The sequence below is a fragment of the Alternaria hordeiaustralica genome, assembly GCF_023758085.1.
Source record: "Alternaria hordeiaustralica strain BMP 2776 chromosome Unknown scaffold_2, whole genome shotgun sequence".
Lineage (NCBI taxonomy): Eukaryota > Fungi > Ascomycota > Dothideomycetes > Pleosporales > Pleosporaceae > Alternaria > Alternaria hordeiaustralica.
Genome location: NW_026056774.1, coordinates 474,027 through 500,114, shown reverse-complemented (window position 1 = coordinate 500,114; position 26,088 = coordinate 474,027).

Here is a 26,088-nt window from a genome sequence, read left to right as displayed (position 1 = left end):
TTCTTTTTACAGCCTTATAATAAATACCTAGAATTAGCTAATATACTATTATTAATATAAATATTAGTAAGTAGACGTATAACTACAAATAGTGTGTTAGAAGCTTATAGAAGAAATAGCTATTCTAACTAACTATTCTCTAGTATTATAGTAGTATCTAATACTTATAAGTTAGAAACTTATCTAATTATATTATTCTTAGGTAATAGCTAAGAGCTCTATAATTACTTAGAAAGTCTACCTTTCTTCTTAATATAGCTATTATAAACTTAATTAGAGTTACTAAGAATACTTTTATTTAGGCGCTTAATAGTATTACCTTTAGCGCTATAGAGAAACGTAGTATTCTTACTACTAATAATAATACTATTAGAATTAATATTATTAAGTAGCTAGACCTTCTTAGAGTACTTAACACCTTTCTAAAACTAGATAAACTACTATTAAGTATCTTTATAACTAACGTAATAGTCTAAGTAAGTAATTATATTAGCTAAGTTTAATTACTTAAGAATATACTTAGAGTAAGAGTTTTTCTTAAACTTCTTAGAAAGAATACTAGACGCAGGCTATTCTATTATATTATTAGTAATATTAAAATACTTCTTAATCTTAAACTTAAGCTATTTAAGCTTATAAGTTAATAGAGAAGTACTAGAGATTTAGTTAAAGTAATTATAGAGTAGGCTAAAATAGTACGTTTCTTACTTACACTTACTATTCTAATAGTAACTAATCTAACCTAAGTTATAGAGATTATTATAGAGTTTATAATTAGTAATTTTATAATCTTTCTTATTATATATATAGTAAGTGTTAGTATACTTAGTCTTTCTATACTAAATAGTTTCTCTTTTAGAAGTAGTGTTTCTAGATACTTTAGTAATAAAAGAACTATTATTTCTTTTAATAGAGAGCTTTTTCTTAGTTATATAGTCTATAAAGTATAGAGTATTATAAAGGTTTTTAAAGATTAGAGTAACTAATAAGTAAGCTATAAAAGAATAAACTATATCTATATTAAGCCTTAGTCTATTTAGTAAAGTTATAAGTTATTCTATCTTAGAATCTATATTAGAAGAAAGTAAAGATTCTTACTTCTTCTACTACTTCTTAAGATTAGTAATAACGCTCTTTACCTTCTCTAGGTTAAAAGTAGTATACTTATTAGTAAGTATAATATATCTTATCTTAGTATCTATACTACTGCGTTTCTAGGTATATATATTATTAATAGTATTATTTTTTCTATAGTATTTCTTAAAAAAGGTATAGATCTTATCTATATAGTACTTAGCCTAATTATTACCTTTAAAAGTGTTAAGTATTATAAAAGTAACTATTTACTTATTATACTTTAGAAGTTTATAGTAGAAGAGAAAGCTAAGTTCTTTCTATAGAACTTACTTATTAGTAACGTAGGCTTCTACTATTACGTAAAAGTAAGTATAATACTTAGTAAGACTAGGTAGATTATTTATATACTTATAGATAAAAGCTTATAAATATAAGCGCTTACTTATCTTAATAGTAGTGTTCTTATCTATCTAGTATTTCTTTATATTTACTTTAAGTTTAGCTTAGTTCTTCTTCTTATAACTAGTAAAGAGCTTAATAATATAAGTAATAGAGTAATTCTTATTACTAATATAATTTAGAAGAATAAAGACTCTTATCTTATTAGAAAGGCCTCTATTATTAGCTTATTAGTTATAGTCTTTAAGAAACTTAGTAATATTATTACTAGTAAAGACTAAAGTAGCGTATCTAGAGTAAACTATAGAGACTATACTATTAGTTACTATTATAAATAATAATATACTCTCTACTTTAGAGATAGTTCTAGAAGTTAGTATCTTTAGTATTAAAGTAGTTAAAGAAGTAGTAGATAAATACTTAGAAGAGAGAATTACTAGATCTCTTAATATCTTACGCTTCTTTTATTTTTTTAGTAGCTATTATAGTTCTAAATAACTTATAAAGAAGCTAATACTTCTTTACTTAATAGATTAAATACTAAATAGATATTATACTATAGAGATTATATAATTAAAAGATAAGTTCTAAATACTTAATAGTGTTTAATACTCTCTATCTAATAGCAGAAGATACTTTCTAAATACCTTTATAGTTAGCATAGCTTAGCGTTTTACTTACTATAATACTCTATTAAGTTATTAGTTCTATTAAACTATAGTTCTATACTAGTATACGTTCTAAATATACTATTATAGTATTATATTAACCTAGCTAGCTTAGTATTTTATTCTACTTCTAATATTACTATTCTAGGTATTAGTTAAATTAATATTTTCTAGTATTTCTAAGTAGTTGCCTTATCTACGCAATTATCTTATCTAATATTACTTAGTAGTAAGAACGTAGTTAGCCTAAACACAACTACTATTATAGTTCTAGCTAACCTAAAAAAAAGAGCTAAGTCTATACTTATTATATCTATTATAGTTATTATTACTATATGCGTTATATTAACGTATACTAACTACTTCTTATACTATATAGTAGAATATATCTCTATAGGCTTTACTATTTATATAAGTATTAGAGAGTATAAAGATATATTACTATAAGAATATAAGGTAATTAGCATAGGTAAAAAAGTATATAGATAATAGTTTTAGTAGAAAAGAGTTCTATTATAGAAAGATTCTATTATCTAAAGTACTATATAAGAGTCTAATACTAAAAAGCATAAGTAAAAGATAATATAGTAGATAATAAGATAATTCTAAAGAGCTCTTATTAAAAGACATTCTCTCTCTAGGTAATTCTTAGGTTATTAAAGATCTAATTTATCTAAGAATACTTTATGCACTAGCATATTACTTCTTTACTAATATACTTAAAAGTAAAAAGCTTTACTTTTATAGTTAAAGTTATTATAGTTACTTATTATACTACTTTTTAAATAATAGTACTTTTAAAAAGTATAATAAAGTAGCTTTATAAAAAGTACTTAGTCTTTAGATTATTTATAAAAGAAGTATTACTATAAATTATAAGCTCTACTCTAAAGTATACTTTATAGTAGATAGTTTAATAGTAAGTTTTATATAAGTATATAATTACTTAGTTAACTACTTTAATATACTCTTTACTTAAATTTATAAAAAGGTATAAAAGCTTTAAGATAGTATATACTATATTAAACTATAGTATAATAGCTATATAGAGTAGTAATCTAATATACTCTTAGTAGTTTTTAACTATTTTCTTATCTACTTTATCTACTAACTTTATAAGCTTTTAGCTTAGAAGTAGTATAGTAAAGCTTAAAAAAGTACTTTCTAAGTTAAACTTCTTAGTAAGCTTATCTAAATACTTATTATATATAAGTATTATAGTATAAGTAGTATAATTATATAATACTCTTACTTCTAGAAACTATTTAACTAGGCCTTTCTTTTTTAGATTATATACTACTTTTATTATATTAGTAACTTATAAAGCTTTTTAATAAGTAGTATAGTAATATATAAGTAGTATATTATTAATATAAAAAAGTAGAAAAATTTTTCTTTATTTATTAAAAAAGAGATAAAGCTCTTTTTTAGAAGTAATAAGATTTACTTTCTTTACTATATATAAAAGGTCTTTATACTAAAGTAGTAGAAAGTTTTTTAGTTTATAAAGAGTATACTTAAGCTTTATATACTTACTAAGCTTTTTAAAACTATCTAGTATATTATATACTATAACTAGCTAATACTTATAGTACGTATAAAGAAATACTTCTACTATATTAAACTAAAGAATCTTTAAGTTAAACTTAGCTACTATTACTATTACTATTACTATTCTAAAAGAGTATAAAGTAAGTATTACTATATATATAAAGTATATAAAGTTAATTACTTATAAATTTAGTCTTACTACTATATAAGCTTTATACTTAATTAAGGTAGAGTATTAATATAGAGTAGAGTAATAAAACGTATTTAGTAACTCTATATAGTAATCTTAATATAGATATATTTTCTAAATACTTTATACTTACTATATATAGCTATAAGTATTAATAAAACTCTTTTTAATATTTACTATAGATATAGATAGTAATAATATACTTATAAAAAGTAATAGTAATAAAGGCGTTTCTAGTAGACTTAAAAGTAGACTTAGAAGTAGTAATAAGTAAGCTATAAGCTATAGAGCTAAAGAAAAGTTAAAATATACTTAAAAGTTAATATAGAAGCTTTCTAAGAGAAAGCTTTTAGTAGAGAAAGTAGAAGTTAGAGTATAGCGCCTTTCTCTTAGCTATAGAAGTAGAAAAGTAGAAGTTTAGATAGTATAAGTAAACTTTAGATCTAGAATAATATTAAATTATAGTACTATACTACTATAAAATATAAAAAAATATTTACGTAGATAAACTATAGTATAGAGAATAGTAGTCTAAAGAAGATTATAAAAAACTTTATATATAAAGAATACTTCTCTTTTTCTTCTTTTTTTCTCTATCTATCTTAAATAACTTCTTATAACTCTAAGAACTCTATATAATAAAATACTACTTTAACTAAATCTAATACTAGTACTAATATTACCTTAAAGATATCTATCTTTATAATAAATAATATTATAACTAGTACTTCTAATAATCTCTCTAAAAAGCGTCTTATTATTAAGTATATAATAGCTTTTACTATACTAATTATAGTAGTAAGTAACTATAAGAATAGTTTAAGTACTATTCTAGGTAAGACTATTCTCTTTATTAAGAATATAATAACGCTTACTATTTAAAATATATAAGAGAATCTAGGTACTAGATTTAACCTAGAAGTAAAGGTAATACTAAAAATACTTAATAGTAGCTCTAATATATTAGTTATTCTTTTTATACTAGGTAGACTATTTATAAAGTAAAGGCTAGACCTCTTACGCGCTAAATAGAGATATATAGATATATAGTATATATAGCTCTAGTAAGTAGAGAGTAAGCTATTTAGAGTACTACTAGTAGCTCTAATAGTAGAAGAACGTAACTTTATTAAGAATAAAGCTTTATACTTAATAAAGTAGCTATTCTAATTAACTTTATATATAAATACCTACTTTAGTAGAAGTAAACGCTCTTATACTAAAAAGCGCTTAATTTTCTTCTAAATATCTACTTAATAAAGTATATTAATTTCTTTATTATAAGGTTTATAAAAAAGCTTTTTATATAAATAATTACTAAGATCTTTATACTTCTTTAGAAGTAGTAGTAGTTAATTATAGTATATATATTTAGATAGCTTATACTTCTATAAAAGTATATTACTTAAGATTATAGCTACTATAATTAAGTATATAGTTATAAGCTTTTTCTAGTCTTTTTTTACTTTATATAAGTATTAGAGAAGACTATTTAGAAGATTATTATCTTATATACTATTTTATAAATTATATAATATATAAACTTTTAGTTCTTCTACTTCTAGGCCTTTATATTACTCTTTAATTTTAGTACTTAATTATATTAGTTTTTTATAATTACGTTTCTAGCGTATTAGTCTAGAAGTAGATAGTAGTTTTATTTTATTTCTTTTTAGAAAAGTTCTAAATATAAAGCGTATATAGAAATATAGTATACTTAGAGATACTTTATTCTAATAAGTACTATATATTTTATTTTAATAAAAGCTTTTTATATTAGAAAGCTATTTATTACTTAGTACTAGTAGATACTTTTCTCTAGTTTAGTATACTTTCTAAATACTACTATTATACTTTTAACTAAACCTTACTATTTAGTATACTTTAAGCTTTAGTATTTACTTTAGAGTAAATAAGTTTATATACTCTTAAAAGTTTATATAAATTTTTAGTAGTTAGCTAGCTAAGCTTTCTACTTATATAGAAGATATATTATATACTACTTATTAATTAAGCTAGCTAGCCTATTTAATAGTAAGCTATAATATACTACTTTCTAGCTTCTAGATAAAGTTTTTAAAAGTATACTAGTTTTATATTTTATCTACTATAGTGTAAAGTTAGTTAAAAATATCTTTATACGCTTTTTCTATATTATATAGCTTATTTTTATATAAAAGATTAATAATATATATAAGTGTCGCAGAACGCACCTCTAGATACTCTTTAAGAGTACAGCACGTAATTATACTAGTATAGATTAAGATAAGCTCTTAGAAGCTTTACTACTTAAGAGAGCTTTCTAAGTAAGCTTATAATATAATAATTTATCTTCTATTTATTTCTATACTTCTAGACGTAATAGTTATAAGCCTAGCGCTTTAAGAAGATAATATAGTTCTGTATTTATATACTTAAGACGCAAGGCGTTTAATAGAGCATAGTAATACTAATTCTATTACTAATCTTTGCGCTTCTATAAAAGCACTACTCTATTACTTATAATAAGCAACTCTATAACAATCTCTATAGAAGCTTTTACGCTTACTAACTTAGCGCATTAGCCTAAGTAGTTTACTTAGTTTAAATTCTATGCTCTAAGCAGAGAAATTTAGGCTAATGTTAACCTTAACGCTAAAACAGCTACTTCTATCTAGATAAGCGTTCTAACTACTCTAGAGCTAGTAGTAATTATATAGAACGCTTTAGTTAATAAGCTCTACGCTAACAAGTATAACCTATCTATTACAAAGTATAAGGTATAAGTAATAGAATAGTAGTTAAAGAGCACTTATATTAGGTATCTTTAGAACTAGATTAATTAGACTATTAGTCTAAAGCTTCTAGCTTCTACTATACTTTCTATCTCTATAGAGAAAGAGGCTACGTTATAAGTACTTATTAAATACCTTAAGTCTACGCTTTCTCTAGAGAAGAACTATACTAAGAATCTTATACGCTTATAGTATAGAGCACACCTCTAGAAAGCGTAATAAGAATATATTAACGCTAAGCGCTAGCAATAGAAATACCTTTATATTCTAGCCTAAGCTAAAGCGTACAAACTTACTAAAGTTAATAATATACTTACTATCTAGAACTATTTAGAAGTAATTAGTATTAGACTTACTCTAGAATAGAGGCGCTCTATACAGTAGAACCTTATTAAAGCTCTTACTATTAGTAGAACTTAGGTTACTCTTAAATAAGTATTAAAGATTTTTACTGTGCTAATCTAAGAGTATACTACTTACTCTAATAGTAGAGGTAGTATATTTACTATTATAGAAGTACTATAATAAGCTCTTAACAACAATAACTTATTCTAGAAGTCTAAGAAGAATTACCTATATAGATAGCACTACAAGTAGTCTACTACTATATATAAGCGTTTAGAAACAGCGCTTATAGGTAAATCTCTAAAGCTTTCTAATAAAGCTAAGGCTAAGATTACTACTAAGCTTAGAAACTTAAAGTATAACAGCCTGTAGAGAGCTTTTAATAAGAAGAGATAAACTACTCTATAGTAAGCATAGATTAAGAGCCTAAACTCTATCTACTTAGAGTTAATTTAGGTAATACTTATTAACTCTACTCTTATTATAAGTTAGCTAAGTATTAGTAGTATATACTCTACTATAGATTTTAACGTCTACCTGCTCTCTATAAGCACTATCTTAGATAATAGAGTAGTAGTATATCTTATTAATAATATATCTCTACTTAAGCTAAAGACCTTTATAAGAGTATACAAATTCTATACTATAAAAGTAGAAAGCTTCTTCTTCTAGGTGCTTAGATATAGCATACAAAGAATTAGAAACACTTTAACTAGAAAAAGAGGACTATATATAGAGAACTTTATTCTAATAAGCGTAGCGCTTATAAAGAGTTTCTATATTAATATTATCTTAGAAGTAGCTCTTAATAAAGCTAGACTATAGTACCTAGAGTTAGACTTAACGCTTTGTATAAGAACGCTTACTAATAACTTTATACTAGTAAAGCTTAAGAGAGAGCATAAGCTTATATTTATTAAATATAATTCTTTAAAGTTTTACCTAACTATAATAAGCGTAACTAATAACTAGCGCTTATAATAATTCTAGAGAAGTCTTTCTTAGTCTAATATAGAGGAGCTTTAGCACGTAAGAGCAGGCTACCTAGGTCTAGAAGCGCTCTAAGCTCTTATTAAGAATGCGCGTAATATATATATTAAGAGAATAAGCTAAAGTAAGTGTAAGTATTGCGCTATTACTTATGTAAGGTAGCGTATCTCTAGATAACTACGTAAGAAAGCTCTAAGACCTTATTAGAGAATCTTGTAGAATCTTTTTAACTTTTCTACTAGTTATAATAGAGAGCTCTAGATTATAGTACTTAAAGATAATTATAGTAGTAAGATCTATTAATATACTCTCTAAGCTAAAACGCTTATAGAGATTATAAGAGTCTTTTATAACTTTATAAGCTTTCTTATAGCTTAGTATAAGCTTAATATCTATATTATTATTTAAGATAATAATATTATAATGCTACCTTAGAGAGGTAAGTTACACTTTAAGATATAGGCTAAAGAGTAGAGTATTATTATAGAGCGTACCTCTATCTACACTTATAAACTAAATAGAAGAGTAGAGAGAGTAGGTTAGAAGATAATTACTAAGTCTATTAAGATAAGAGTTAGTGCAAATCTTTCTAAAAAGCTCTAGCTAGATATTATAGAAGTAGTAACCTAGCTATACAATATAAGCCTATTACATACTTATAATTTCTTAGCACCTAATACTATACTTAACGCATAGTATATAGAGCATAGTAAGAAGGTCTATACTATTACAGCTAACCTTTACCTAGATTAGAGTACTATCTACGCCTATAGCTATAGAGCTTACCTACTTAATAGAGAGTAAGTAGCTAGATAAAATAAGCGTAACTTTAAAGTTATACTAAGAGGCTATATTAGATACCTAGTAGAATATAGAGTGTCTAATATTTATAGAATATAGATTCTAAAGCTTAATTAAATAATTATAATAAGAAACGTAAGCTTTAATAAGGAGCTTTTCTATAAGAGTAGCGCTAAAGGCAGCTAGAAGTACTTAGTAGAAGAGCTTATATATATTATTAATCTTCTATATAAGAATAAGCTATATAACGTAGAAGAAGCGTATAAAGATATCTTTAACTAACTCTACGCTATAGTAAGTAAAGCGTAAGACTAGTATACTTCTAAAGACCTTATCTAGAAGCTAGAGAGTAGTATATTATAGCTTACTATTAAATAGGCTAGCTAGCCTAATTAATAAGTAGTATATAATATATCTTCTACATAAGTAGAAAGCTTAGCTAGCTAACTACTAAGAATCTATACAAACTCTTAAGAGTATATAGGCCTATTTACTCTAGAATAAATACTAGAGCCTAGAGCGTACTAGACTGTAAGGTCTAGTTAGAAGTATAATAGCAGCGCCTAGAAAGTGTACTAAACTAGAGAAGAGCGTCTACTAGTACTAAGTAATAAATAGCTTTCTAATATAGAGAGCTTTTATTAGAATAAGGTATATAGTGCTTATTAGAATAGAGTACCTCTAAGTACACTATATTTCTACGCACGCTCTACGTTTAGAACTTCTCTAGAATAAGGTAAAATAGAACTACTACCTACTTCTAGACTAACACGCTAGAAGCGTAATTATAAGAGACTAACGTAATTAAGCTCTAGAATTAGAGAGCAACGTAAAAGCCTAGAAGTAGAAGAACTAGAAGTTTATGCGCTATATAATCTATAGAATAGTATATAAGATAATAACCTTCTAAACAGTCTTCTCTAATACTTGTATAGAGTAGAAGAAAACTAGAAAGAGCTTATAATAGTTTACTTAATTATAGTAGCTATAATCTTAGGTAATATACTCTTATAGAAGTATAAGCTATCTAAATACATATACTATAATTAACTACTATAGCTTCTAAAAAAGTATAAGAATCTTAGTAATTATCTATATAGTAAGCTCTTCTACAAAGTCTATAAGAAAGAGATTAACACACTTTATAGAGTAGGTACCTAGAAGAAGATTAAGCGCTTCTTAGTATAAGAGCGCCTACTTCTACTAAAGTAGGTATTTATATATAAAGTTAATTAGAACAGCTACTTTATTAAGTATAAAGCTTACGTAGTAGTAAGAGAAGATCTATAAGTAATTAATTCTATATACTCTACGTATATAGTAACGCTTATCTTGCACTCTTTTAAAATAGTAATAGTAATAGTAGCTAAGTTTAATCTAGAGATTCTCTAGTTTAACGTTATAGAAGTATTTCTTTATACGCACTAAGAGCACTAGCTAGTTATAGTATATAATATACTAGATAGCTTTAAGAAGCCTAGTAAGTGTATAAAGCTTAAGCGTGCTCTCTATAGACTAAAAAACTCTCTACTACTCTAGTACAAAGAGCTCTTACGCATAGTAAAGAAAGTAGGTCTTATTACTTCTAAAGAAGAGCCTTATCTCTTCTTTAATAAATAAAGAAATATTCTTCTACTCTTCTACGTTAATAATATACTACTTATATATTACTATACTACTTATTAAGAAGCTTTACAAGTTACTAATATAATAAAAGTAGTATATAACCTAAAAGAAAAAGGTCTAGTTAAATAGTTTCTAGAAGTAAGAGTATTACGTAATTACGCTGCTTGTACTATAACGCTTATATATAATAAGTATTTAGATAAGCTTACTAAGAAGTTTAACTTAGAAAGCACTTTTTTAAGCTCTACTATACTACTTCTAAGCTAAGAGCTTGTAAAGTTAATAGGTAAAGTAGATAAGAAGGTAGTTAAAGACTACTAAGAGCGTATTAGATTACTACTCTACACAGCTATTATACTACAGCCTAATATAGCATACGCTGCCTTAAAGCTTTTACACTTCTTTATAAATCTAAGTAAAAAGCATATTAAAGTAGTTAACTAAGTAATTATGTACTTATATAAGACTTACTATTAGGCTATCTACTATAGAGCGCACTCTAGAGCAGAGCTTATAATTTGCAGTAATACTTCTTTTATAGATAACCTAGAGACTAGGCGCTCTTTATAGAGCTACCTTATTATACTCTTTAGAGATACTATTATTTAGAAAGTAGTATAATAGGTAACTATAATAACTTTAACTATAGAAGTAGAGCTTTTTACTCTTAAGTATATTAGTAAAGAAGTAATAGCTCTTAAGAGGCTGTTTTAGAAGCTTACGCTTACTTTAGAAGCAGCGTAGATAATTTTCTATAATAACTAGTAGACTATATGCTTAGTAGTTAGCGCTAATAAGCGTATAATAATACGCCTTAGACATATTAATATCTAAAATATGTAGCTAAGGCAAGAGCATGCTAAAGAGTCTTTTAGAGTTAAGTACCTAGAAACTAAGAGTATACTAGCTAATAGGCTTACTAAAAATCTATTAGTTTAGTAATTTACCTGCTTTAAGAAGTAGTTAAATATAAAGAATATTAAATTATTAGTAGTATTACAAAGCTTATAAAGCACAAAAGAGTTTTTAGCTACTCTTCTTAGAGAGTAGTAGAAAGTATATTTTAAGCGTAGCCTCTCTTATAAGCTTATAGAAAACTACTTATTAGAAAAGGCTTTTATTAAAGTATACGCTCTAAAGAGCGTAGTAAGATAAGAAAGCGCATACTTAGAACTATAATTAAAGTAACACTTCTTTAGTTATCTAAGCGTAAAGTTAGAAAAGCACTACTAGTTATTAGTAGTATTTTTATAAGCTTAGAGATACTTAAACTCTAAGGCAAAGAACTAAGAGAGTATAACTTTCTCTACAGACGTAAATACGTAACTAAGCTTAGTAGTAATACTCTTATAGGTAACTATAATAGTATTATTAGTAATAGTCTTAGAAGACGCTCTTCTATTATTATTATTAGAGAGTACTACACTATTATCTACAGTCTTATTATAGTTAACCTACTTAACTACTAGATAAAGTTCTATAAAGCTTATTAGCACTAAAAAGTTAGAGCACTAGAATAAAACTTACTAGAAGAGCGCTGCTTAGAAGTAGAAGCGTTGTTAGTCTTATTATTAAAGTTAGATTAAGACTGCTTAATACTAGAAGTATTCTTAGACTTATTAGTATTATACTCTACCTTTAAGGTATTAAAGCTCTACTTTTTACTACGCCTTTAGATTATGTAGCTGTGCTTAAGGTACTACTTAAAAGCAGTGTTATAGTTATAGATAAGCTTATAAAAGTAAGAGTTCTTAATATTAAGTAGATAACTAGTCTTTAGGTTCTGCTTTGTAGTGTAAAACTAATTAACTATACGCTTAGTAACTTTCTCTATATACTTAGGTCTAAAAAAAAGTTAGTAAAGCTTCTTAAGCTTAAAAAAGAGTATACGTATATATTATTACATCTATAATTACTAATAGCACTAGTAAGGCAGCGCTTAGACTTCTTACTCTTATTAATACTTACGTAGTTTTTATAGAAAGAGTTAGTAGCCTTTCTAGTACTTATAGACTAGAAGTATTAGAGGTATACTATCTTATAGAGCTTACTAGTAGTAATAAAAATAGGCTTCTTAGAGCTACGCTTGCGTATAGACTTAGTTACTAAAGCTCTATTATTCTTATTGTTAGAATCTTTATTAAGCGTATACTTCTTACTATTATACTTTTTATTATTATACTTGTTAGAAGAATTAGTAATATCTAAACTATTAGACTAGATAGAGAGCTCTAGATTAAAAAGAGAGCTCTTTATACTACTTATAATAATAAAAGAATACTACTTCTTCTTAAGAGTAGAGCTAGAGAAAGGTAAAGCGTTATAAATAGTGCTACTCTCTTAAGAAATAGAGAGCTTACCTAAGGCTTTAGTAGAAAGCTTAGAAGCGTTAGAAGAGATAGTAGTAGAATTCTTAGAAGTAGAGCTCTTAGAACCTAAAGAACCTAAGAATAGAATATTAGAATAAGTATTACTAGTAGCTAAAGAACTAGAAACTATAATAGTAATCTTAGAAGGCTACTTGTAGAAATTACTAGAAAGCTTCTAAGAGAGCGTAGCAACGTTAGAATTGTAGTTAGTATACTCTTTCTAGGTAGTCTTACTAGCCTACTTATTATTATACTTTTCTATTGCGCTAATAGAATTAGTAGACTACTACGCTTAGTAGATTACTTTCTCTAAAACTATCTTTTAATAGAGCTTAATAGCTCTTAGAAGTAGAATCTTAAAGCGTTCTTACTTAGCATACTACTTGTTAATAAAGCGCTTATTCTTAAACTTAAGGCGCTTAGTTTTAGTAATTACTTTAGCTTTAGAATTCTTGTCGCTACGCTCTAAGTTGCGCTTAATCTACTTATTATACTTACAACGCAGACGCTGCTTATTTTCTATAGCTTAACTAGTAATATAACGCTTATAAGTAATCTAGTTATAATACTCTTACTCTACTTTATTCTTAGCTTTAAGGTTGTAAGCGTACTACTTATTAGCGTACTTCTAGGCAGCGCGCTTATTATAACGTAAAATATTATTAGCCTACTCTTAAGTAACTATATTACTATACTTAGTAAATAAATTAGATTTCTTAGAAGCGCAAGTTAGAGTAGCAAATAGATTGTAGGTAGAAGTAGAAGTACTTATAGAACTAGAGCTCTACTTCTTACTAGAAGAACTACGCTTAGAAGAGCTTCTAAAAATACTATAGAGCTTATTTAAGCGCTTGCGATTCTCTATCTTAGAGAGAGTAGCTAGGTACTTAGAGAAGTTAGAGGTGTTAGAGCTTAATAGCTTAGCCTTTAACACGCTTATATAACTAGAGCTTAAAGAAGTTACCTTAGAAGCGCTTATAGAGCTAGAACTAGACTACTTATTCTTAGAAGAGTAGCTGTTCTTATACTTATACTTATTCTTATTTAATATAATACTATAGAGCTTAGAGATAGATATAGAGAGGTATACTTAGTTTAATTAGTATAATAGAGTATACTGCTAAAGTTAGTAAGCGTACTAATAAAAATTAGAGATACTTACTTTTGTTTTAGATAAGAGGTAGAAAGCGTTTAGCTAATTAAATAATTTTTAGTAATATTATAATTAGCGCATGTACGCTAAGCAAGCTCTTAGCGCTGCGCACGCTCTAATAAGCACGTAATTAGTGTTCTTAGCTATAATAAGAGAGCTTATTATAACTACGTAGCCTACTCTTATAGGCTGCTTAGAGAGTGTATTACAGAACGCACCTTTAGATGCTTCTTAAGAGTACAGTACATAATTATACTAGTATAGATTAAGATAAGCTCTTAGAAGCTTTGCTACTTAAGAGAGCTTTCTAAGTAAGCTTATAATATAATAATTTATCTTCTATTTATTTCTATGCTTCTAGACGCAACAATAAGCTTTTTTACTAAGTACTTTTAGCTACCTTTAGTACTACTCTTATAGAAAAGCTTCTTATTAAAGCTTATATTCTTTATTATAATTATTTAATTAAGCTTTAGAACCTATATTCTATAAATATTAAATACTTTATATCTTACTAAGTATCTAATATAGTCTCTTAGTATAACTTTAAAGTTATACTTATTTTATCTAGCTACTTACACTTTATTAAGTAGATAAGCTCTATAGCTATAAATATAAATAGTACTTTAATTTAAGTAAAAGTTAGCTATAATAGTATAGATCTTCTTACTATACTTTATATACTATATATTAAGTATAGTATTAAGTACTAAGAAATTATAAGTATATAATAGGCTTATATTATATAGCTAGATTACTACTTCTATAATATCTAGCTAGAGCTTTTTAGAAAAATTTATACTAACTCTTATCTTAATAAACTTAGTAATTATCTTTTAACTTACTCTTTTTACTTCTTTATTTAGCTTATAAGTATAGATAAAAGTATACTCTATAATAATACTTTACTCTTTAGCTTATATCTTAAAGTATAACTTATCTCTCTAAAGTAGTATTATAATATTATTATTTTAAATAATAATATAAATATTAAGCTTATACTAAGTTATAAAAAAGCTTATAAAGTTATAAAAGACTTTTATAATCTTAATAAGTACTTTAGCTTAAAAAGTATATTAATAAATCTTTCTACTATAATTATCTTTAAGTAGTATAATTTAGAGCTTTCTATTATAACTAATAGAAAAGTTAAAAAAATTTTATAAGATTCTCTAATAAAGTCTTAGAGCTTTCTCTTATAGTTATCTAAAGATATACTACTTTATATAAGTAATAGCGTAATACTTAGACTTACTTTAGCTTATTCTTTTAATATATATATTACGCGTATTTTTAATAAGAGCTTAGAGTGCTTCTTAACCTAGATAGTCTACTTTTATATACTAAAGCTTCTTTATATATAGTTCTCTTTTTCTAGTTAAAGTATTTCTAATTCTTTATATACTATATCTAAGTATCTAGAAGAAAAAGCTTTTTACTTTTATAGTATAGAATTTATATACTTTTATAAAAGTCTTTAGCTTAAGTAGAAATATATTATTAATAAAATATACTACTACTTTATTATTTAAGATAGTACTTATAAAGAGTAAATAGATATTAAAGTTTATAGTAAAGTATATACTACTAATACTTAGCTAACTTATAATAAAAGTAGAGTTAATAAGTATTATTTAAATTAACTCTAGATAGATAAAGCTTAGGCTTTTAATCTATACTTACTATAAAGTAGTTTATCTTTTCTTATTAAAAGCTTTCTATAAGCTATTATACTTTAAGTTTTTAAGCTTAGTAGTAATTTTAGCTTTAGCTTTATTAAAAAGCTTTAAAAGTTTATTTATAAGCGCTATTTTTAAATACTTATATATAGTAGTTATTATAGACTAGCCTTAAAGTTAGAATATACTAAGTGTTAATAGAATATTATAAGGCTTAGAACTTAAGAGGCTATATATAGAATCTAGAGGTTTATGTAGCAAGTCTAGACTTTACTTATACTTTCTTTATTCTAGCTTAGACTTAGATAAAGCCTAAGACTATTATATACCTCTAAACTTACCTCTATTATATTAGTTAGAAAAGTAGTGTAGTATTATAAAGAATGCTCTTATACTAAAGTTATAAACCTAATAAGTAACGCGTAGAGGTAGGTCTATATATATAGAGTTTTTAAACTATATAAAAATTTTACTTATATAGCCTTTACTATACCTACGTATAAAGTTATAATAACTTTAAACTATATCTAGACTAGAGTTATATTATAATTTTTTATAATTATAATATAGCTTTTATCTAAGGCTTTACTTATACTTTAACGTAACTTACTTTTATTTTAACTTACTTTAAATCTTTTACTTTATAACTTTTACACTTACCTCTTTTAAAAACTTATTAGTTCTAGACTATATCTATACCTTTTATTATAAAGTTCTATATTATTCTTACTTAGCTTATAGCTCTAGTACTATTTACTTTAGCTAGTTCTCTTAACGCGTAAAATAGTAGCACTAGTATTACTACTACTAGTGCCTTTAGTAGCTAAGATCTAAGAAAGCTAACTAGTTTTTTTAGATATAGCTTCTTCTATAACTCTAAAGTAAGAGCTCTAATTAAGTCTAGACTATACTTTAACTAATATATAATAGAGTAAGCAGCGCTATATAGACTAGTATAAAGTTAAGAGTAACTCTAATAACTCTAACTTTGCTAAAACTAACTTTAAGAATTACTTATATATTTTATATATTATACTACTCTTCTAGTTTAGAAAGTATAAGTATAAGTCTAGTACTAGTTTATTCTATTTAGGTTCTCTTAAGAGTCTAGACTATAAGTTAACTTCTTCTAGACTTTTTATATTCTTTCTATAGCTATTATAAGGTAAAGTATACTTTATATATACTTAAGTTCTCTATTAACTCTAAGCTACGCTGCGTATTCTATAATTAAGACTACTATATTAAGTAAAGTACTAAGCGTAAGAATACTTATATTATAGATCTAGAAATATATAGTACTATATAGCCTATAACTAAAACTATACTAAAGTTTACGCTACGCTTTTACGTTCTCTACTACTACTTTAAATTAACTCTTACTATAGCTAAGTAAAGCTTTAGTTTAGCTACCTTTTATAAACTCTCTACTTAATACTAGTATAAGACTTTGCGTCTATCTAATAACTAGATATCTTTATTTAATCTTTCTTAAGAGAATATAGTTATTTTTATAGTATCTAGTTATAGCTTAAATAATTTAAATAATCTTATATATTTTGTTAGTAGCGCTCTAAATATTATTAGTAGTTAGTTTTAGTAGTAAAAGAATATATTTAGTAAGATTATAGTATAAACTCTAACTTTCTCTATACTGTTTATATATTAACTTTTATTAAAACTAACTTCTACTTAGTACGCTCTTAAAGCACTACTACTAAGTAGACTATCTACCTCTAAGTAGCTTTAGTTTCTACTACTAAGCCTACTAGATTAATAACTAGCTTAAGAATAAATATAACTTAGATAATAAAAAGTATAGAGTCTTTACGCGCTACGCTAACTACTATACTAATCTCTTTTATAACTACTTTTAAACTACTAAAGATACTACTTACTATAGTTACTATTATATTAATATCTAGCCTAGCACTATTTCTTTTCTAAACTTAAGTATATAAGCTCTCTCTACTATATATAAGTAGCGCAGCACTTCTAGATATAGTACTCTAGTACTTATTTTTACGTAGAATTCTCTAGCGTCTTATATAAATATAGTTTACTATAGTACTAAAGTCTATAAAAACGTTAAGTAAAACTAGAATAAGCTAATAGAGAATTTTGCTAAGTAGCCTAGTAACTCTAGACTAGCTCTAGACTCTACTTTATCTACTAACTTTTTTACTTCTAACTAACTTTAGCGCTATATTTTAATATTATCTAGCTAGCCTATATTTAACTCTAAGTCTAAGGCTAAATTAGAGGCTTACCTTTTCTAGATTTTACTATTATTAACTTCTAGTAGTAACACTTTACGCTAAGGCTTTATTAAGTAAAAGACCTCTCTACTACTATATAATAACTATTTTATACACTACTATATTAAAAGCTAACTTATTCTAGAGCTACTTCTTTAAAGCTTTAGCTATATTTAGAAGCTACTTTTATTTAAAAAGAAGCCTTTTCTACTTAAGAAAAATCTAATTCTACTTAAGAAGAATCTATAATAGTAGCTAGAGTAGAAATTTTCTAAAATTAAAAAGAAGATTCTAAAGCCTAATAAGTAGTTTAATATAAGTAGTAGTCTTTCTAATAAGTAGATTTATTATAAGATAAAGAATAACTAAGTAGACTTTATATACTTCTAGTCTAGATCTATATAGTATTTATAAAGTTACTATTCTTAAGATTTATAGTGTATACTAGATAGTATAGACTAAAGGCTATTAAATTAACTTCTTTATTATAGACCTAAGGCTAAATTTATTATATATCTTTTCTTTTCTTATTATAATACACTAGTCTATTATAAAAATATATATTTTTATATTTAGCTTTAAAATAATCTAGCGCCTTAGTCTTAAAGAGTTTAAGTAGATTAATCTATATTAGCGTAACGTAGCTAGCCTACTTTACTAAAGCCTTTTACTAGCTTTAACTAGAAGCGTTTTTTACTTATAAAACTTTCTCTACTATTTATTTATATAAATTCTTATTATTCTTATATAAGTCTACTATAGGCTCTAGTTATATATCTATTAGTAGCTAGCTTAGTAGAGAATCTACTACTACCTACTCTACTAAATCTATATAGATAGTCTTATATAGATTTCTAGGTAGGTCTAAGATAACTATAAATAGAGATAGCACTACTATTATAGTATACTTTACTTAGAGCTAGTCTAATTTCTTACTAAGCTAGTTTGTCTTAATATTACGCATAGAGAACTATACTTTATTACTAACCTAGAATTACTTTATAAAGTAGTGTAACTAGTTTATAGCCTTCTATTACTACTACTAAGTAAAAATAATTATAGCTTAGGCTAAATTAAGTCTAGACTTTAAGTACTTTATAAACTAGATAGCGTAGCTCTTAAAGGTATACGTAGACTTCTTCTAAAGTAGAATCTACTATAGTGTTTCTACTATATATCTATTAAGTAGTAGGTTTAGACTAACTTCTATAACGCTTAAGTTATAGTTATTTAAGATAAGTTAATACGCTAGAAGGTAATTAGGCTAGTTAGTTTATTTAAAGTTTACTATTATATATAGTACTACTTATATTTTCTAGCTTATACGCTCTATACCTTTATTAGTCTAAAAGTAGTATAATATTAAAAGTAGCTAGTCTACCTTTATAAGCTTATATAAAGTAGTCTAGAAAGCCTTTAACTAGTTAGAGCTATAGTCTATAATAAAAGCTAAGAGAAATTTATAAAAATACTACTAGTAGTTATAGAATATCTACGTAATATAGTTTAAGGCTATAGAAGAAACTACTTCTAACTAGATAAATTTTAATAAGTAATCTATAATAACTAAAAGATACTATAGTAAGATCTTATTATAGGCTAGTAGTTCTATTATAAAGTCTATTAAGATCTACTACTAGTACCTATCTACTACTAGAATAGACTATAATAGCTTTTAGCGCTTCTTCTAAGAGAAGTAAGTAGTATAGTAGTAGTAATTTCTAATATAACACGCAACGTTACTTAATATACTATTCTAGTAATAGTTTTAGTATATATAGTAAAAAGTAACATTCTTTTCTAAATACTTTACTAGGCTTAACTTATAGGCTCTTTAGATTACTATTATAGTAAGTAGCTTCTAATTTAGTAGCTATAAAATACCTTTCTAAAGTAGTATACTATATATACTAATAGCGTAGTCTCTAATTTACTAAGTTATATTAGTTTTAGGCAGAAAAGCTCTTACACCTAGATAAACTACTTTCTACTTCTTAACGTAGCTAAAATTCTTTACTAGTATAGTATTCTATAGACTCTATATATAGAAGTTAAGAAATACTAAAAAGCCTAGTAGAGATATATTTTCTACCTAGACCTAGACTATACTTACTAAGATCTAGATAGGTATTATAACGCGTATTAACTAGCAGAAATTCTTTATATAGTTTTACTTATAGTAGCTTAATATATTAGAGCGCGCTATAAGACGTTTAGGCTAATAATATAATATATACTAGAATTTAGAGAAGTGCTTTACCTAGTAATACTATTACTTACTAAGGTTTTATATACTAGTAAAGTACTCTAAGTTCTTATAGTTAGTAAGAACTTTAAAAGGCTTATATACGCTAGTAAGCTTAGCTACCTATATTTTAAGGTAGTATACTATAGTAAGTAACTTCTTATTATAAATAGTATAGTTACGCTTTTTACTTATAAGAGCTACTAAATAGTAAGTAACTAGGTATAGAATACCTCTAATATACTATAAAAGATATCTCTCTAGAGTAACACTTAAGTAGTTTATCTTAATAATTATTTAGTAAAAGAGGTTCTACTAATAAAAAATAAAGCCTATAATAAATATAGATTTTAATATTTAGAAAGCCTAATTCTTTTTTAGTCTCTATTTAAACTAAGTAGCCTTTTCTATAAGTTAGTAGAGAAAAGTAGCTACTTTAGAGAAGTTAGAGATAAAGTTATAATAAAAGTTTATAAACTTAAGAAAACTATATATACCTATTACTATTATAGGCGCTTACTAGTTCTAGACTATCTAGAGCTTATCTAGGTCTAGATATATAGCGCACTCTACCTTAATAATATAACTAAGGTAGTAGACTTTCTTTACTATAAATATACTTTTCTTAAAGTCTAGATTAAGTTAGGTATTACATAGTAGAGTTAAAACCTATTTTATCTTAGTAAAGTAGTTAGCTCTACTTTCTCTAGAGTAGATTAAGATATTATTAAGGTACGCTATTATAAAATTACTTAGTACTTTCTTTAGCGCACTATTAATATACTACTAAAAGAATATAAGTATACTAGTTAGGCTAAAAAGATAAATAAGCTACTTAAATAATCTAAATTAGGTATAAAACGCTATTTTTACCTTATTACTATTAGCTATATATAGCTTATAAAATATAGTATAAATATTAACCTTAGTAAACTAATAAGCTCTTAAAAGTATATATAGCGTCTTCTTAATTAAAAGTAGTAGATAGTAATCTATAACTATAATTTTATTAAGGCTATAGTAGTTAATATAGAAGCGCTAATCTCTAGAGGCCTTCTTTACTAGAAGAACTAGTAACCTAGTAGAGAAGAAGCTAGCTTAGATCTACTTCTTATTAAGTAGGTCTATAAGCTACGCGTATAGCTCTAGTAGCTAATTATATAATATTAGATATAAAAAGCTTTATAGCGTGTTCTACTTATAGCTATATATATTTATAAATAAGTTAATATAATAATTAAAGTAGCTCTAGTAAAAGAGTAGCTTACTAGTCTTATTCTTATTAAAGAAGTTATAAAATATAGCTAACTTAGGTAGTAATTTACTTAGCTTAGACTTTATAAAGAGTTAAATACCTTCTAATAAGAAGTAGAACTAATATAAAGTATAGATAAAGATATAGATACTTATAATAAGAACTACACCTTTATACTTAGAAATACGCGCTTTATAACCTACTACCTTAGCTACTTTCTTAATACTAATTATTATAATCTCTAGCTACTCTAGAGCTTAATTATACTTATATAATACTATCTCTCTAGCGTAATCTATAGTAAGAAAGCTCTATAGAATATTAAAAATAATACTCTTCTAGCGTATTTATAGCTTACCTAAAATAATATTATAATATAAGTTTAAAACTATATAGATAATAAAGTAAGTTAGCTAACTATTAATATTATACTCTACTATAGCTAACTATAAAATAATAGAGTTCTATAAAAGATCTACTACTTAGTATAGTAACTATAGAGTTAATTTAAGAAATTAGGTACTTACTCTTCTAGTAACTACCTTATTAATTACGTAAAAATATTTATACTTTAAGTTAACTAATATTTATATCTACTTAGTACTCTCTAGAAATAAAAATACTAAAAATAGGCTTTTATTTATAGACTAGCTAATATTAACTAAGTAAGTATTAAGGCTACGTGTTAGTAACTTCTCTACTAATATAACTATAGTCTACCTCTAAGCTAGACTCTCTCTAGAGGTAGTTAGTTTTCTAAATATACTTTTTCTTTATTTAAACTAACTAATTATATTATAATAGAGCGTATTATAGCTACGTTTAGGTATACTCTTATATAGTAGCCTATACGCTTACACTATATATAAATATCTACTATCTTATACTTACTAAATATATTTATAGAAATCTAGTTTTTCTAGTTAGAAGCTAGACCTTTATAAGAGCCTCTAGATATAGTACTTACTACTTCTATATTTACTATATAAATATTACTATTATAGTTCTACCTTTAAGGCGCTATAAGTATAAAATAATAGAGCTAAGACTTTTAGATAAACTTTATTTTTACTATCTTAAGGTTAACTATAATAGCTTTATATATAAGAACTATAGTATTATAGTTAGTATATAATACGCTTTAGTTTATAAAAACTTCTTTTATATAATTATTTAAGATATTATAAAGCTAGTCTAGCTTATACTTATTAGTTTAGTAAAGTCTATCTACTTACACTAGAGTCTAGCTAAAAGTAATAAAGAATTCTATAAAGAACTAATGCTTTCTTTAGCATAAGTAGTCTAGACGTACTAGAGCCTACTTCTTACTATAGATATTACTATAGTAGAATAATAAGTAGTTAAGAAACTCTAGTAAATTTTAAGTACTATACTTACTTATTTTAAAGTATAGAGTAACCTACTACTAAACTATAAGTAATAGTTTAGCGTTAATAAATATAAACTATAACTTTCTATTCTTTAGAAACTCTTAGTCTATTACTAGCTTATACTTAATTATTATCTTCTAAGCTTAGAAGTACACTTTATTACTTCTAAAGCGCTTTTTTATCTAAAAAAGCCTACGCTTATCTACATATATAGATAAAAAAAAAAAAAAAAATAAAAAGTCTATACTAGCGCTAAAACTACTAATAAGCACCTTTATAGTAAAAGTAGCGTTTCTCTTTTATAAAGTATTACTAGAAAAAGGTATAGTATTAAACTATATACTTAAGGCCTTAAGGTATTAAGTAAAGTATTTATTCTAGATCTAAAGTATCTAGAATAAGATATAGTCTTCTACGTAGTCTTAAGTTAGTTATTATAGTTAGTTTAGAATTACTTATAGAGTTGCGTTTTTAGCTATTTTTATTTCTTAAGCTTAGCTAGTCTATCTTTAAACTTATATATAGTACGTAAAAAAGAAACTTTATAAATATTATAAACTAGCCTTAGAGTTAGAATATACTAAGTATTAATAGAATATTATAAGGCTTAGAACTTAAAAGGCTATATATAGAATCTAGAGGTTTATATAGTAAGTCTAGACTTTATCTATACTTTCTCTATTTTAGCCTAGGCTTAGGTAAAGCTTAAGACTATTATAGTAGTAGACTACTTATAGTACTATTTATATAAATAATTTTTTTTAAACTTCTAAAATAAGTTATTATTATTAAAAGCTTATTATAGTACTTTTATAATAGTAAATATACTACTTTTACTAGTAGAGTAAGTAGTATACTTTTAAATTAGTATAGTAAAAATCTTTAATACTTATTTAAAAGTAACTTAAGTTTTACTAATAGTAAAAGCTTTAATAAAGTTTTACTATATAAAGCGCCTTTATTTTAAAGTAAGTCTAACGCTAATTACTTCTAAATAGTTTTAAATAGTAAGTATATTATTAACTTTAGTAAGTTTATATACTTTAGCTTAAGCTAAAATATAAAAGTATTTTTATTACTAGTACTTAGTATTAATATATTCTTATTATACTTTTTAGAAGTATACTTTATACTATAAGTATATAAAATTCTTAGTATAGTTTTTCTCTAAAGAAAGTATAAACTTAAGATATTTAATAAGTACTTATAATATAGCTTTTTTCTTTATAAAAATAAAAAGTATAGTAAAAGCTAAAAGCTTTAAACTAATAGTTTAATTAATTTAGTTTTAAATATATCTAATATAAGTACTTTTTAACTAGTATTCTATTACTTATACTTTATACTTTATAATAAATAAATTATACTTATTAGTATAAAGCTTATTAACTAAAGTATTTTATATAAGCGCTACTAGCTCTAGAGCTATTAAAATACTTATTTAAATAAAAGTAGCTATTTCTATATTAAAGTTAATATTAGCTTAAATCTCTTTACTTAAAGTATAGAATTTAAACTAAGTAAACTACTTAAGCTAATATACTAAGTTTATAAGTATAAAAGCTTTTATAAAAATTATTATAAAGTTACTTATTATAAGTAATAAAAAAGTACTTTTATAAAAGTATAAAAATTAGTAATAAAATTAGTATTACTATACTTTATTAAATACTTTATATCTTAAGTATATAAATATAAAACTATATTATTTTTTTAAAGTACTAAGCTTATAACTATTATATCTAAGAGTATAAAAATAAATAAAAGATAAATTATTATATTATAAGCTTACTTAAAAAGCTTTTTTAAGTAGTAAAGCTTTTAAAAGCTTATCTTAATTTATACTAGTATAATTATATACTATACTCTTAAAAAGTATATAAAAATACATTTTATAATACTTTATAATTAGCGCTTTTAATACTAGTATAATAATTCTCTTAATCTACTTCTAACTAAAAGTACTAAGTAACTCTAGCTAAAAGAAGTATAATAATACTATAAAGAAAATCTTACTAGAATTATAACTAAAGCTATAAAAGTAAAAGATACTTTTTTATAATAAAAGATAATTAGTTTATAATAGTAGTAGAGATACTCTAGAACTAAATAAATAATTAGTGCAATTCTAATGCCTAACACCTCTACAGCGTGATGCTAGACACTAGGGTGCGAAAAGACGACTAGTCTTTCTAGTTCATCCGTGAAGGACGATCACTAGCTAATTGTCACATAACGGCTGAACCAATGTGCCGAAGACTAGGATGCAAAGGCCGTTGCCCTCTAGCGTCTGGTACCTAGATCGTTATGCGTGGTGAAGATAGTGTCGACGACGAGCGTCAACAATTCGAAAGTGTACGTTGAATTAGAAAGTCAGATGCGATGCGCTCGGTGTCGCTCTCGCTGTTCCCCTTGCAGCGATTTCGCGCATTCATCGATCCGGAAGATCCGGGGTATGATGCTTGTCTGGTCGATCGTATCGGCATCGTATCGTTGCTTTTGTTAGCTTCGAACGCATTCGCTGTGCATAAGGGCATGCGGACGTGACGTCTACCGTCCGCGCGTGCCGTGTGCGGAGTTAGAAGTCGTGCGCTGATTCAGCAATTGCATCATGATTCCTCTAGTTTGCGGAGGTGCCGCTCGGGCCATCTTCACCGAAAGCCATCGGGAATAAGTCCAGGACATATACCAACTTCACGCGTCTTGTTGTTCCCGACGCGTTTTTCGACCATGCCGAAGGCCCTGGGGTGAAGTAATCATCCTCGTATTTGGGATCCAAGAGGCTCTTCGCCTCTACCGGACCTCACTTCTTCTCGAAACGTCAATCGCATGGCCCAGGTCGGCCTTCGCTGAGCTCTCTCTGCGACTCTGGCTTCCAAACTCACACGAAATACCTTGCGACCGTGAGGCTCGCGATAGCAGGCCATCTAGCTCTCAATGCTAAGCATATGCTCGCTGCGATAGCTCCGAGTTGGCACCTTTGCCTTGGTCAGGTCTCTTTATTGACGACAGGTCTCCAACCGGAACATCTCATTTCTCCCGTAACATTCGTCGCAACTCTGGCTGTTGCCTTTCAGACCCAGCTCGACTTTCTCAAGCGTTCCTACTTGATGACAGGGGTGCAAGCAGCCGAAGTGGAATGAGTAAGCGAGGCATTATCATTGGCAGCTGCGGGTGCTGCATCTCTCGACTCAGCCACCACGTCGGAGGATACGGCACCAATAGCTCCTTCCTTCAGTCTGACAATAGAGGCTGAGCACAATTCCGATAATATCATGGCCTCAGCCGTCTCCTCCTCCCTCACTTGCTTGACAAGG